Here is a 14605-nt window from a genome sequence, read left to right as displayed (position 1 = left end):
TAATAAATTAGATCTGCCAGAGATGTCAGTTTGTGAATTAAAAAAAATGTTAAATGCAATTCTTGGAGTGATTAAAAGCATTGCAGTTAATGTTGAATATCTCAAGGATTAGGTTCATCTGTCAAGAAATTCAGAGATATTTACAATGCAATAAAAGCAGTTAAGTATTTTTCAGGAATGAAAATCATTTTGACTTTTGTTTAAATTGTGAACGAAGTCGGTCTAAACTTAGTCCTTTAGTAATATGACAATTTAAGGGCAAAGACTCCAAAGGCATCTGGGACTCTATTCCCTCATTCAGGACTAGTATGCTCAGTTAGTACCCTTTACTTCCTCTGTAGTGGTGGTGCTACAACGGAGCCTGAAGTGAGTTAAGGGTTCCGAGAGGCAGAAATGATAAGGAAGAGTATTCTAGGCATGAAGGTCAGTCTATGCAAAAGGACAAATGTAGAATAAGGAATAGTATACACTAGAAATAACAAGGAGGCTTATTATTTAAGGACATGAATGGAAAGGATAATTTAATCATCCTAGAAGAGAGACTAGAGCCAAAAGGCTTTAAAAATCAGAGAGAAGAGACTTCCAGTCAAGATGGCGGCTTAGAAGCAGCAAAAGTTCAGACCTCGGAAACCCTTCCTTGCAGATCGCAAACTGAGTGCTCCTAGGACACCAAAATTCAAGCTGAACAACAGGACAGACCAAGGGAACCCTGCTCCTGGACCTGGATTAAAAGGTATGGCCCCGCAAAAGCTAGAACCCTAGATCACTCCAATCTAAGGGGTAGGCACAAGGAAGGTCCCAGGACCCATCCTCCCCAACCCAGAGTGCTGAGCCCACGGCAGCAGCGGGAACCTCAGGGCTGGCAAAAGGGCCTCAGGGCTGGCTATTCTGAAGGATTCACCTTGAAACCAACCTGATCCAGTCTCCGGGGCGCCCAACACAGATGGCAGGGAAACATAGAGAGAAGGGGGAAGCCTGTAGCCCCCTGTCTGGGTCCTTCCATCTGAGTCTCAAGGGAGGTTCCAGCTTTAGGGCACCAGCTGAACCCAATCCCATCAGGAGCCCTCAGAGCTACTGAAAGGACAGAAACCTCAGGGCTGGCAAAGGGGTTGCTCTGAAGAGCTTACCTTGAAAGTAACCTGGGCCAGTCTCAGAGCATTCAACACAGACTGTAGAGGAGGAGATTTTTTTTTTGTTGTTGTTGTTTTTAGTTCGGGGATCATTTGGCCCACACCAGCTGAACTTAATCCCATCAGGAGCCCTCAGAACCCAGGGAGGCCAGGACCCCTTCCCACTTAGAGAGCAGGCTCTTTGGAAAGAACAGAAACCTCAGGGCCGGCAAAGGGGTTGCTGCAAAGGTCATTCCTTGAAAGCAATCTGGGCCAGTCTCTGGGCATTCAACACAGATTGTGGAGGAGGAGGTTTTTTGCTTCAGGGCTCTTTCGGCCCAAACCAGCTGAACCTAATCCCATTAGGAGCCCTCAGAGCCCAGGGAGGCCATGACCCTTCCCCCCTTAGAGAGCAGGGTCTTCTGAAAAAAACATAAACCTAGAGGCAGAGTCAAGATGGCAGCCTAGAAGAAGCATAGACCTGACAGCCTGGCCAGAGCTTTGGAGATCCTTCATATTTTCTCCAGCTGTCCAGGAAGTTTAAAACTCAGAGCAAACCCAGCCCAACCAAGCTGAACTTAATCCCATCAAAAGTCTCCAGAACACAGAGAAGCCCAGGCTCCCCACCCATCCTCATTGACTGCTGGACATTAAGCCAATCAAAAGTCTCCAGAGGACAAGGAAGCTCAAACCCCCAACAACCCTCCCCCATAGACTACACCAAGAGATCTTCTGTTAAAGCTCCAAGAGGGGAGACTGATAGAAGTCCCCAAAAAACAAAAAAAAATGAGAGGAACAAGAGCTCAGACAAATACAGGGAATAAAGAAAGGGTGAATTTGAGCAAACAACAGAAAATGAAGAAAGAAACTACAATAGACAGCTACTACTCAGCAAATGGAACAGAGGGGGAGAGATCAGCAAACATTAAACCAGAAATCCCAGCGAATTGGATACAGGATGTGGAAGAACTCAAAACACAACTAAGAGAGGCTGAAGACAATTGGGAAAAGAACTTAAAAATTAAGATAAGTCATCTGGAAATATAGGCACTTGAACTAAAATGAGAAAATAGTGTCTTGAAAGCCAAAATCAACCAGCTGGAAAATGAAGCAAAGGAGATGAAAGATGAGGCAAAGGAGATGAAAGACGAGGTTAAGAGGATGAAAGACGATCTTCAAAGAAAATCAGACCAGAAGGAAAAGGATGACCAAAAAGCCAGAGATGAAATCCAATATTTAAGAACCAGAATAAAACAACTAGAATCACAAGGCAGCAGGACACTCTAAAACAAAACAAAAAGAATGAAAAAATTGAGGAAAATGTGAAGCATCTCATTCACAAAACAGGCGATTTAGAAAAATCGTTCAAGAAGAGACAATTTAAGAATAATTAGACTACCAGAAGACCACGACAAAAGAAAAAGCCTGGACATAATACTAGAGGAAATTATCCAGGAAAACTGTCCCAATATCCTAAAATAAGAGGGGAAAGTGGAGACTGAAAGAATCCACAGATCACCCTCTGTATTTAATCCCGAACTGACAACACCAAGAAATGTTATATCCAAATTCAAAAGCAATCAGATGAAAGAAAAGATATTACAAGCTGCCAAGAAGAAGTCATTCAGACACCAGGGAAACACGGTGAGGTTAACACAGGATCTGGCTGCATCCACACGAAGGACCGAAAGTCATGGAATATGATATTCCAGAAAGCAAGGGAACTAGGTCTACAACCAAGAATAAAATACCCATCAAAACTGACTATATTCTTACAGGGGAAAGTATGGTCATTCAACACAACAGAAGAGTTCTAAGCATTCATAAATAAAAGACCAGAGCTGAACAGAAAATTTGATGTCCAACCACAGAACTCAAAAGAATCATCAAAAGGTAATTAAAAAAGAAGGGGAAAAACAAACAAAACAACAACAACAAATTTTTAAGAGACTCAATAAGTTAAAATGATATGTATCCCTATAAAATAAGAGGTCATTGGTAACTCTTAAAAACTGTTGCTATCAACTGAGCAGCTAGAAGAATTACATTCAAAGGGAACAGTGACAAACTGTATAGGATGAAAGGACAAGACATAAATAGGTATGTAGATATATGCATGTATAAATACATATACATGTGTATGTATATATATATATATATGTATATACATAAGTAGAGCTAAAAAAAGAGGTTATGACTAAAAGAAATGGGAAAAGAAACAAATGGGAGTAAATTTATATGTCACAAAGAAGCTCATGGCGGGAGGGGGGAGAACATCGATACACTGGAAGGGTAAAGAGGTTGGAGACAGGAAATAGTCAACTCTCATGTACTTTGAAACTGACCCAAAGAGGGAAGAACAATCCAATCAATTGGGGAAGAGAATAGATTTGTGCTCTATAGGGGAGCAGAAGGGTAAAAAACGGACTGGTGGGGAGGGAAGCAGTACAAGGGAGGGAGGAGTTGGGGGGGATTTTTAAAAAGACTATAGGGGAAAATAAGGGAGGGGATAAGATGGGAGGGAGGTAGAAAGGGAAGTAAAATAAGGGGGGGACTAGGGGGACTGACTATAAACAAACATTGGTATAGAAGGAAATAATGAAATAAGAAAAGGCAGGACCAGGGGTAGAAATCAAAATGCTGGGAAATACAAAGCTAGTAATCATAACTCTGAATGTGAATGGAATGAACTCACCCATAAAAGGCAAGCAAATAGGAGAGTGGATTAGAATCCCAAACCCTACCATATGCTGTCTACAAGAAACACACATGAGGAAGGTAGATACACATAGGGTGAAAGTAAGAGGATGGAGACACATCTATTTGGCATCAAATGATAAAAAGAAGGCAGGAGAGCAATCATGATATTGGACAAAGCCAAAGTAAAAATAAATCTAGTTAAAAGAGATAGGGAAGGTAATCACATCCTGATAAAAGGCAGTATAGACAACAAGGAAATATCTGTATTCAATATGAAAAATATAGGCCAATCTCCATAATTAATATAGATGCAAAAATCTTAAATAGGATACTAGCAAACAGACTCCAAGAAGTCATCACAAGGGTTATCCACTATGATCAGGTAGGATTCATACCAGGAATGCAAGGATGGTTCAATATTAGGAAAATCATCCACATATTTGACCATATAAATAAGTAAACCGACAAAAATCACATGATTATCTCAATAGATGCAGAAAAAGCCTTTGCCAAAATACAACACCCATTCCTATTGAAAACACTAGAAAGCATAGGAATAGAAGGACCTTTCCTAAAAATAATAAACAGTATATACCTAAAACCATCAGCAAACATCATCTGCAATGGGGAAAAACACAAAGCCTTCCCAATAAGATCAGGAGTCAAACAAGGATGCCCATTATGACCTTTATTATTTAATATTGTACTAGAAACGCTAGCAGTAGCAATTAGAGAAGAAAAAGAAATTGAAGGTATTAAAATTGGCAATGAGGAAACGAAGCTGTCACTCTTTGTGGATGATATAATGATTTACTTAAAGAATCCTAGGGAATCAACCAAAAAGCTAATCAAAATAATCAACAACTTTAGCAAAGTTGCAGGATACAAAATAAACCCACATAAGTCATCAGCATTTCGATATATCTCCAACCCAGTTCAGCAGCAAGAATTAGAAAGAGAAATTTTATTTAAAGTCACCCAAGACAATATAAAATACTTAGGAATCTATCTGCCAAGACAAACACAGGAACTATATGAACACAACTACAAAACACTCTCCACACAATTAAAACTAGATCTAAACAATTGGAAAAACATTGATTGCTCATGGGTGGGACGAAGTAACATAATAAAAATGAACATCCTACCCAACTTATAGATCTATTTAGTGCCATACCCATTGAACTACCAAAAAACTATTTTACTGAATTAGAGAAAACCATAACAAGTTCATCTGGAAGAATAAAGGATCAAGGATATCCAGGGAAATAATGAAAAAAAAAATACAAAGGAAGTTGGCCTTGCAGTCCCAGATCTCAAACTATATTACAAGCAGCAGTCATCAAAACAATTTGGTACTCTCTAAGAGACAGAAAGGAGGATCAGTGGAATAGACTTGGGGTAAATGACCTCAGTAAGACAGTCTTTGACAAACCCAAAGACCCCAGCTTTTGGGACAAAAATCCAGTATTTGATAAAAACTGCTGGGAAAATTGGAAGACAGTGTGGGAGAGATTAGGTTTGGATCTATACCTCACACCCTACACCAAGATAAACACAGAATGGGCCAATGACTTGAATATAAAGAAGGAACCTATAAGTAAATTAGGTGAACATAGAATAGTATTCATGTCAGACCTTTGGGAAGGGAAAGATTTTAAAACCAAGCAAGACTTAGAAAGAGTCATAAAATGCAAAATAAATAATTTTGACTACATCAAATTAAAAAGTTTTTGTACAAACAAAACCAAGGTAACTAAATTAGAAGAAAAGCAACAAATTGGGAAACAATCTTCATAACAAAAACCTCTGACAAAGGTCTAATTACTCAAATCTATAAAAAGATAAACCAGTTGTACAGAAAATCAAGCCATTCTCCAATTGAAAAATGGGCAAGGGACAGGAATAGGCGATCTTCAGTTAAAGAAATCAAGACTATTAATAAGTACATGAAAAACTCTTATAATCAGAGAGATGCAAATCAAAGCAACTCTGAAGTATCACCTCACACCTTGCAGATTGTTCAACATGACAGTAAAGGAAAGTAATGAATGCTGGAGGGGATGTGGCAAAGTAGGGTCATTGATTCATTGCTGGTGGAGTTGTGAATTGATCCAACCATTCTGGAGGGCAATTTGGAACTATGCCCAAAGGGCCATAAAAGACTGTCTGCCCTTTGATCCAGCCATAGCACTGCTGGGTTTATACCCCAAAGAGATAATAAGGAAAAAGACTTGTACAAGACTATTCATAGCTGCGTTCTTTGTGGTGGCCAAAAATTGGAAAATGAGGGGATGCCCTTCAATTAGGGAATGGCTGAATAAATGGTGGTATATGTTGGTGATGGAATACTATTGTGCTAAAAGGAATAATAAAGTAGAGGAATTCCATGATAGACTGGAACAACCTCCAGGAAGTGATGCAGAGTGAGAGGAGCAGAACCAGGATAACATTGTACACAGAGACTGACACACTGTGGTACAAGGGAATGTAATGGACTTCTCCAGTAATGGCTTTACAATGTCCCTGAACAACCTGCAGGGATCTAAGAGAAAAAAACAACAACAACAAAAAAAAAACTATCCTGAAGCAGAGGACAAACTGAGGGAGTAAAAACACCAAGGAAAAGCAACTGCTTGAATACAGAGGTTGAGGGGACATGATTGAGGAGAGACACTAAATGAGCGCCCTAGTGCAAATACCAACAACAAGGAAATGGGTTCAGAGCAAGGACACATGTGATACCCAGACTAATCACCCGAAAGCTAGGGAAGGGTTGGCAAGAGGGTGGGGGGTTTGGAGGGGAAGGAAAAGAAAATGATCTGCTTCCAATTAACAATGTATGAAAATGACCAAATAAAATAATGTTTTAAAAACTAAAAAAATAAATAAATCTGAGAGAGGAGTTTGCATGTTTTTTTCTTATAGACAATAGGGAGTCTGTGAAACTTATTGAGCAGTGGAGCCATGTGCTCAGATTTATACTTTAAATTTATCAATTTGGCAGAACAGATTGAAGAGGGAACAAACTATGTGCAGGGAGATCAATTAGAAGTGGTTTTTAAAATAGTTTATAAAAGACATGTTTGAACTAGGGTGGTAGCTAGGTGAGTGGAAGAAAGGGGACAAATAGGGAAGTTGCAAAGATTAACTCAATAAGACTTGACAATTGACTGGTTATAAGGAGATATCAGGAAGGAAGATGTAGAATTATGATCCAGATGATATGAACCATCCTTTTCATATATGATATAATGGGAAAATAATGAAATAGAGTTGAAATCAAAGGGAGAATTTTTCTTAGAGTTAGATTGAATTCAGAGACCATCTATTTTAAGTCATATCTGAAAAAGACCAATGATTATTCTTTTTTGCTTAAAGCTTTTTTGCTTCTTTGTTCCAGTGAGGAGGGACTGACTCTGAAGCTGTTAATGACAAGTTCAGAGCCCTGGCAATTTAGAAAGATTTTGCTTTATGCATGCTGATAATTCAATAGAAGAGCTTATTGATATGTGTACTTCCTCACATAATTCAGATCATAAATAATTCATGGTTTCTAAACTCATACAATTTTGACCGTAATTTCCAATAAATTGTACACAAGAAATGGAGCCAACATTTGACATTACATGGATAATCATGGAGCACATAGTACTAAACTGGTCCACCATCTTTTCCAGTCATATATGTCCATAATAAATTTTGCAATATGTTTGTAGGATGCTCACCCTCATCATGAGCCTTACTCATTGAGCAGATATCAGTGTAATTTTTTTAAATACTCATAGTAGTATTCTATGAGATATAGAGAATAACTAGAGAAAAATATGTTAAAAGATGGATCTTTGTTTGAAACAGTAGGTAGGAATTATCAAAAGCATGTAGCAATTTTCCAAAGATCTGCTCTTCTACTTCTTTTCAGTGCTAAACTCAGCTCATTAACCATTCATAATATTTTTCAAGATATAGATAAAAATATTGATTCAGCACTATAGGTTGGCTATCTAACTTCTCAATGACAAGGTAATAGCTATTATTCATTTATGTTCCCCCCCCCAGTTGGCTTGTTTTATTTAATTCTGTTTCTTAGAGATCACATTAGTAGACTGAAATATTTTAGGACTTGATACAGCTAGCATAATATTTTCTGCTAAGCAGAGCATAAAAAAGTCACTATTATTCATTAGGAGTTCTTATAGTCTTTAAACTTTATCCTAGTCTTTCTCTTTTACACTATTAAATACCTTTATTGAATTTATTCTAACCTGTTTTAAGCCTTTCTTGATAATAATCAGAGAGCAATTAAACTTATTAAAGTTTTTATACTTAAATAATAGTAAATAACTAGCATGAACATTGAAAAGGAGTTAAGGTAGACTTTTGCTACAGTCAGTCAATATATTTTAGACTAGTATAAGTGTTTTTCCTATCTTAGTTTTCTTTGCTGCCATTTCTACTTCCTGATGGCATGGTATTGATAGAGAAATTGATAAAGTTCATTGTTTTAAAAAATTAACAATTTTCCTAATTTTTGCCTTTCTACTGTCCTTTGGATTTCTTATTGAAATGACATTAAAAATCTAATGATCTTGGAATCCTAGAGATAATTTTTCTTAGCTGAGTTTCTTGCCAAGATTTTTGTAAACTTCTTCAGACCTCATTACTTCTCAGTTTTTATAAGGTCATCCGACTTTAATCTTCACTATCCTTCCTGCCAGGATCTCAGAAAGGTGTTCATATTCTACATCAACATTGTTCTTGATTGCCAAATCTTTTTAATTAAAAAAGAGGTTGAACATTAACTGGAATAGGCAAATTTTAGCCTCTTTTGGTCTTATTACTATGATTGATTTACATTTCTGTAACTTCTTTAAGAAATGGATAATATTCTGCTACTATATCATTCATCCATTTCCAAATTCTTATTGTCAGCAGTTTATTTTAAAATATCAGGTTAGAGTTGAAATAAATGTTTCCATATATCAACTCTGTTATTCCTCCTTCTAGTTTGATATTGACTTCAGTCTTTGCTCTCACAAACAAGTAGTCTGTACATAGACAGCTCATTTGATTACTATTACCACATTGGTAAGCAGTCATTTAATGTCTACTAAAGTACAATCAATTGCATTTCGTATGTTATTTCTGTTGCTATGTCCAATGCTTTCTGATTCTTTTCTCAACAAAAGAAGTATTGATGTTTATCATGAGCTCTATAATATGAAATAAGCAGATTCCCATGAATGGATGTTACTTGTTGTTAAGTATCAAATAAACCTATGAGCTTATTCATATTCTTCTCCCAGGAAGACTTATTATGTTGTTCTTTTTAGCTGTAACTGTTTTTGGTCTATTTTCCTCCAAGGCAATAATATCAATATTGATATTCACTTATTGCAATGATCTCACAACTGATTGCTCTCTGTGCAAAAATCTCATACTCAGGCTAAGTTGATTTTTAATAATATTTTTAAATGGTGTGGTTTCTAGCATGTTATTCATTTTATGTAATTATGCCACTACCACTGCAGAAGTAGAAGGAGACCACACAGTATTGAGGGGCATCTTTTGATTTTTTGGTTTTGTCTTATTTCATAACATGCTATATGAGCAAAGAATTAAATAGCAAATTTGCCAGTCTACTGTTGGTGAGCTTCTTTATCCTCACAGAGTCTACTGTGTAGACAAAATAGAGAGTATAGTACATTTCCAAATCTTATTCAAAGCTATTCCACTATGGCAGAAAATTTCAGAGCTTGTGTTCTGTTTGTATAGCGAACAAGAAATAATGATCATTACTACTGGATAAGACCAAGTTGTAAAGACTTGAATTAGAAACAATAAGATCTTCGCAGTCTTGGCAATATATTATATCTGAATAGTCAGGAATAAATCTAGCTAAATATGTTCCTGGTAATGTATGTTTGCGGTGTATGGGGTGCTCAGGGAGGGGAAATATCTCTGGTATGGAGGGCTTGTCATGCCCTTCTAGGGCAGCTCTCTAGCCACTGACTCTCACCTGTCACCCAGCTCTCACTTGTGGCTCCTAGTAGCTGCTAGCATGCAGCAGAGGCCACATCCCGGGCAACGGCTTCAACAGGCCAGCTAAACCTTGTGAGGGTAGCCATCGGGTCAACGTCGACCCCTGGTAAACCAGGGCTTTGCTCACCCAGCATGTGAAGACTGCTTTGGCGGAACAGGCGGAAGAAACCAACAAGAAGGTTCAACGGCTGAGATGGCGATGCAGCAAGGCACTGTGGAGTGCTCAGGACGTGTTGGAGCACAAAAGACAACACGGCCATCCAATGCAGCTGAGGAAGTCTCCAGGTGTAACGACTTTTCGTGCCACTGGACCCAGGCTTCCAACGCCGAGAGAGTGGGACTGTCTCTGCGCATCGACTTTTCCACTTAAATCTTCATGCAGAAGTGTCTTTGTGCACAAAAACGCACAAAGACAATCATCATCCTCGGTTCGAGAGACAACCAACAACAACAACAATGTATGTTAACTGAGAACCATACAGGTTAAACTGATCAATTAAATGCTGCTAGGAACATGGAAAAATAGGCCTAATAATATATTGCAAGAGCAGTTTTGAATTATGGTATTTTTTTAGAAGACAAGATGGAAATATATATTAAGACCTGTACAGCTGTATGTGTTCATTGACCTAAGCATCCCATTAGTAGGACCTAAGAGCATTATTGAGAGCGTAAAACTCTGGGTATGTATGAAAATGTTCATGAAAGCCTTATTTGTAATAAAAATAACTGGAATGAATAAGAGAAATGACTAAAAAGATTGTTAATTATTTTTATTATTATTATGTCATTCCTACATTTGCTTCTTTGGATTATCTATGCACTGGTCCTAGTTTTTCCTGGGAGATGTAAAAGGGAATTCTTAATCCTTCTAATTTAACTGCAGACCTGGAGGTCCTTTTACCATAGAGATATATAAAGTTATATAAGCCCACAGTGAAAGGAAGTAGAAACCAGAGAGACAGGAAGTGAGGTAAGAAGGGGTTATAAAAGGCCAGCATGAGGACTGAGAGGGGCTTTTTTACCTTCATCAGGTTTGGAGGTGGTTAGTAGTTGGTATGTAGTTGTGGGGTTGGTTGCTGGTGGTATGGGTTGGTGATTAGTTGGTAGTTGGAATATATATATATATTGATTCTGCCTGTTGAGCTGAGCTAAAGGGTGATCAGCTGGCCTTTCTCTAATGGCAGTTATAGGCAGATATAGGGAGTTGTAGGATAGCTAGTTAGGTATTAGGCAATTTCTTTCTGTACCTCTTTTCTACATTTCTCTCCTTTACTATATTCATTTTACTATATTCTTTTACTATTTCTATTTAATTAAACCTAATTGTTAATTGTTAAAAGCTACTAGAAGTTTTCTTTTCTCTGGCTTAAAGGGATAACATATATATATATATATATATATATGTATATATATATATATATATATAGTCTGTCTGGTGAGCTGAGCTGAAGGATGATCAGCTGGCCTTTCGCTAATGGTAGTTATAGGCAGATAATATAGGGAGTTATAGCTATAAATTGTTAATTGTTAAAAGCTGCTAGAAGTTTTCTTTTTGCTGGCTTAAAAGGATAATATGAACTTACAACTTTACTATATTCTCATCAAAACTTAAGTTATTAAAAGCTGCTCTCTTATTTTGTCAAAACTCCTAATTTAATCCTTACAGAAGCTTAATCTTTTCTCAAATGATTGTCCTACAAATACTTGCAGACAGATGTAATGGTTTCTTTCTACCCATTTTCAAATTGCTTGATTTTGAAGTTCTTTATGATTTGAGTTACTTTCCTCATATTTTCATCAGCTTATTCCTTTCAAAAATACTGGTGCCCAAAACTGAATATAATACTACAGATGAGGTCTGGATTCAACTCTAAAATTTTCAATTTGTACACATTAAATGTCACTGATTCATTTTCTACCTAATCAGCCTTTTCTTGAAACCTGATTGATATAAACTATGTACAAATAGAAAATTTTAAAGTTCTCCCTTAGCACTGTTTTAGCACCTCTTTTACATAATGAAGAGATTTTAATAGCTTCAAATATTCTAGTTAAACATATATATTTTTAAAGTTAATTATCAATTAGCCATGTGATTTTTGAAAAAAAATTACTTTGTGCCTCAGTTTGGTTTTCTCTAAACTTAGTACCTTAAAATAGATCATTACAAAGTTATGTTCCAATTCCACAATTATATTATTAATTCTTGTAAAAGTTAAATAATAAGGCATTTTTGAGTCATTCTATGTACAATATTTTGATTAATGAAATAATGTTCTTTCTTTTTAAAGCTTCAATTCATAGGCACAAACTAAATTACACATATTAAAATATTAAAATATATATTTTATACAACTTGATATTAAATTTCTTATGTAATAACAAGAAATAATATTTAAAGCTTATGAATTTCAATTTTAATCTCTTATATCCCCTCTTGTGACTTTATCATAGTAAGTATGTAATAAATATTTTTGAATGGAACTAAATTTTTCTATTCTTTAGAAAATACTAAATTTTACTTGGATTTATCAAGACTTCTCATCATCCTATCTAGATGTATGTTGATAGTGTATGTAAACCCTTTCTTTTTCATTTGAACATAATTTGTAACTTTTGTTATTATGCCTTCACAAAATTTGAGTTGTATATTCCTTTGATCCCAAACAAAAATTAAACAGGACATACAGAAGGAAGGAAGGAAAGAAGGAAGGAAGGAAGGAAAGAAGGAAGGAAGGAAGGAAGGAAGGAAGGAATGAACGAATGAAGGAACGAAGGAACGAAGGAACGAAGGAATGAACTAAAGGCAAAATTATTAAACAACAATTTTTGACATAATGATCCTATGAATGATACTACATTCTTCCATTGATTTTGTCTCTTTCTTAGCCATGTGAAGGGAGATATATTCCATCATTTCTTCTCAGGAACCATCAATCAAATTTCATTTATTTAGATTTATTTCCTTTTAATGATATTTTCATTATTTTTTGTTGTTATAGTCATAATTTACAATATTCATTTGGTTCTTTTTATTTCATTCTATGTATTTTCATGGAAATCTAATTTCCTCAGAATTCCTCATATTTGCCATTTCTTACTGAATAATAACATGTTATCTTTACATATGACAGTGTTTTTTCTTCCCCCAATCATTCCCACAAATGATGGGCACCCATTCTTTTTTTTAATTCATTTCTAGCATAATGCAAATAATATTTTAATGTATATGAGAGTTTGTTTTTTTTTGTGCCTTTGGCATTTGTTTCTAATAGTAACATCTCCAAAATATTATTTATCTTTCTCTTCTATCTCCTCTATCATTTTCTTAATATTTCTACCATGCATCAATAATTATGAGAGATATATATTTTCTTTTCTTTATTAAAAAATAATTGTCACTCTAGTCTTTTCTGTCATCATTGCTACACTAGTTAATTCATTCACAATTGATAATCATACATTATTGTTGTTGCTGAGTACAATGTTCCCCTTGTTCTGCTCCATTCAGTTTGCAACATTTCATATAAGTTTTTCCAGCATATTTTTGGTGTTCCTGTATCTCATTTCTTATGGCACCATAGTATTTCAGTTTGATTATATAGCACAACTTTATAGCCATTTCCTAATTAATTGATAATCTTTGGGTTTCCAGTAATTTTCCTGTACAAAAAGAGCTACTATAAATATTTTTGTACAAACAGGTTATTTTTCTTATCTTTGACCTTTTTTGTATATGTAGAAAGTAGTGGAATCGCTGGGTCAAAGGGTACATAGAGTGTTACAGCCTTTTGGACATGGTTCCAATTTGCTTACAAGTATAGTCGTATCAATTCACAATTTCGCCAACAATGCATTGATTTTTCATGTTTTCTTTGTAGCCTACAACATTTATCATTTTCATTTTTTTCATATTATCCAGTCTGATAGGTATGAGGTAAAACATCAGCATTGTTTTAATTTGAATTTCTCCATAATTTTTAGTGATTTAGAGCATTTTTTTCATATGAGTAAATATAACTTTAATTTCTTTACCTGAGAATTGCCTATTCATACCCTTTGACCATTTATTTATTGGGGAGTGCTTTGTATTCCTATAAATTTGGTTCATTTCTCTATGTTTGAGAAATGAGGCCTTCATCTGAGACATTTGCCCATTCTAATTTTTGAAGAGTTTAACAAAGGTAATGTTTAAAACATAACTGTTTTGAAGTATTAGTTATTCCTGCCCTTATTCCCTACCTAAGTTTTCTTTCCTCTAACTTTCCCCTATGTATCTCTTGCTTTAGTTTGTCTAGCTACAATTTGGGTAGTGCCTTGAATCTTGTTTCCTCTGAGACTTTACATAGAGTAATCACTGTCTTCTTTCTTCTGCCATCGTGGGTTTCTCTAAATTTGCAGTATTTCTTCATTTTTGTTTGCATTTTCTTCTATTTGCTTATATATCCAGCCTTAGAGTCTAGTTTGGGCTATTGTCCTTTGAGTCAGATTCTACTCCTTCCCACCGTAATGGGTAATAATGTTTCAAAGGTAACTAAAAGTAAGACTCAATCTTTGCCAGAAATTCTGAATATTAACTGTTTAATGGTAGCTCAACTTTGGTTTTACCTTCAATTATTTTATGTTTCCTTTATCATTCACAATTCTGTGCTATTATTATTTAAGTCCTATACCAACTCTTTATGACCCCATTTGGGGTTTTGTTGGGAAAGATACTAGGGTGCTCTTGCTCAATTTACAAATGAAGAAAT

The sequence above is a fragment of the Monodelphis domestica genome, chromosome 6, assembly GCF_027887165.1.
Source record: "Monodelphis domestica isolate mMonDom1 chromosome 6, mMonDom1.pri, whole genome shotgun sequence".
Lineage (NCBI taxonomy): Eukaryota > Metazoa > Chordata > Mammalia > Didelphimorphia > Didelphidae > Monodelphis > Monodelphis domestica.
The sequence above is the reverse complement of the archived record's forward strand: the minus strand, read 5'-3'. Positions refer to the sequence as shown.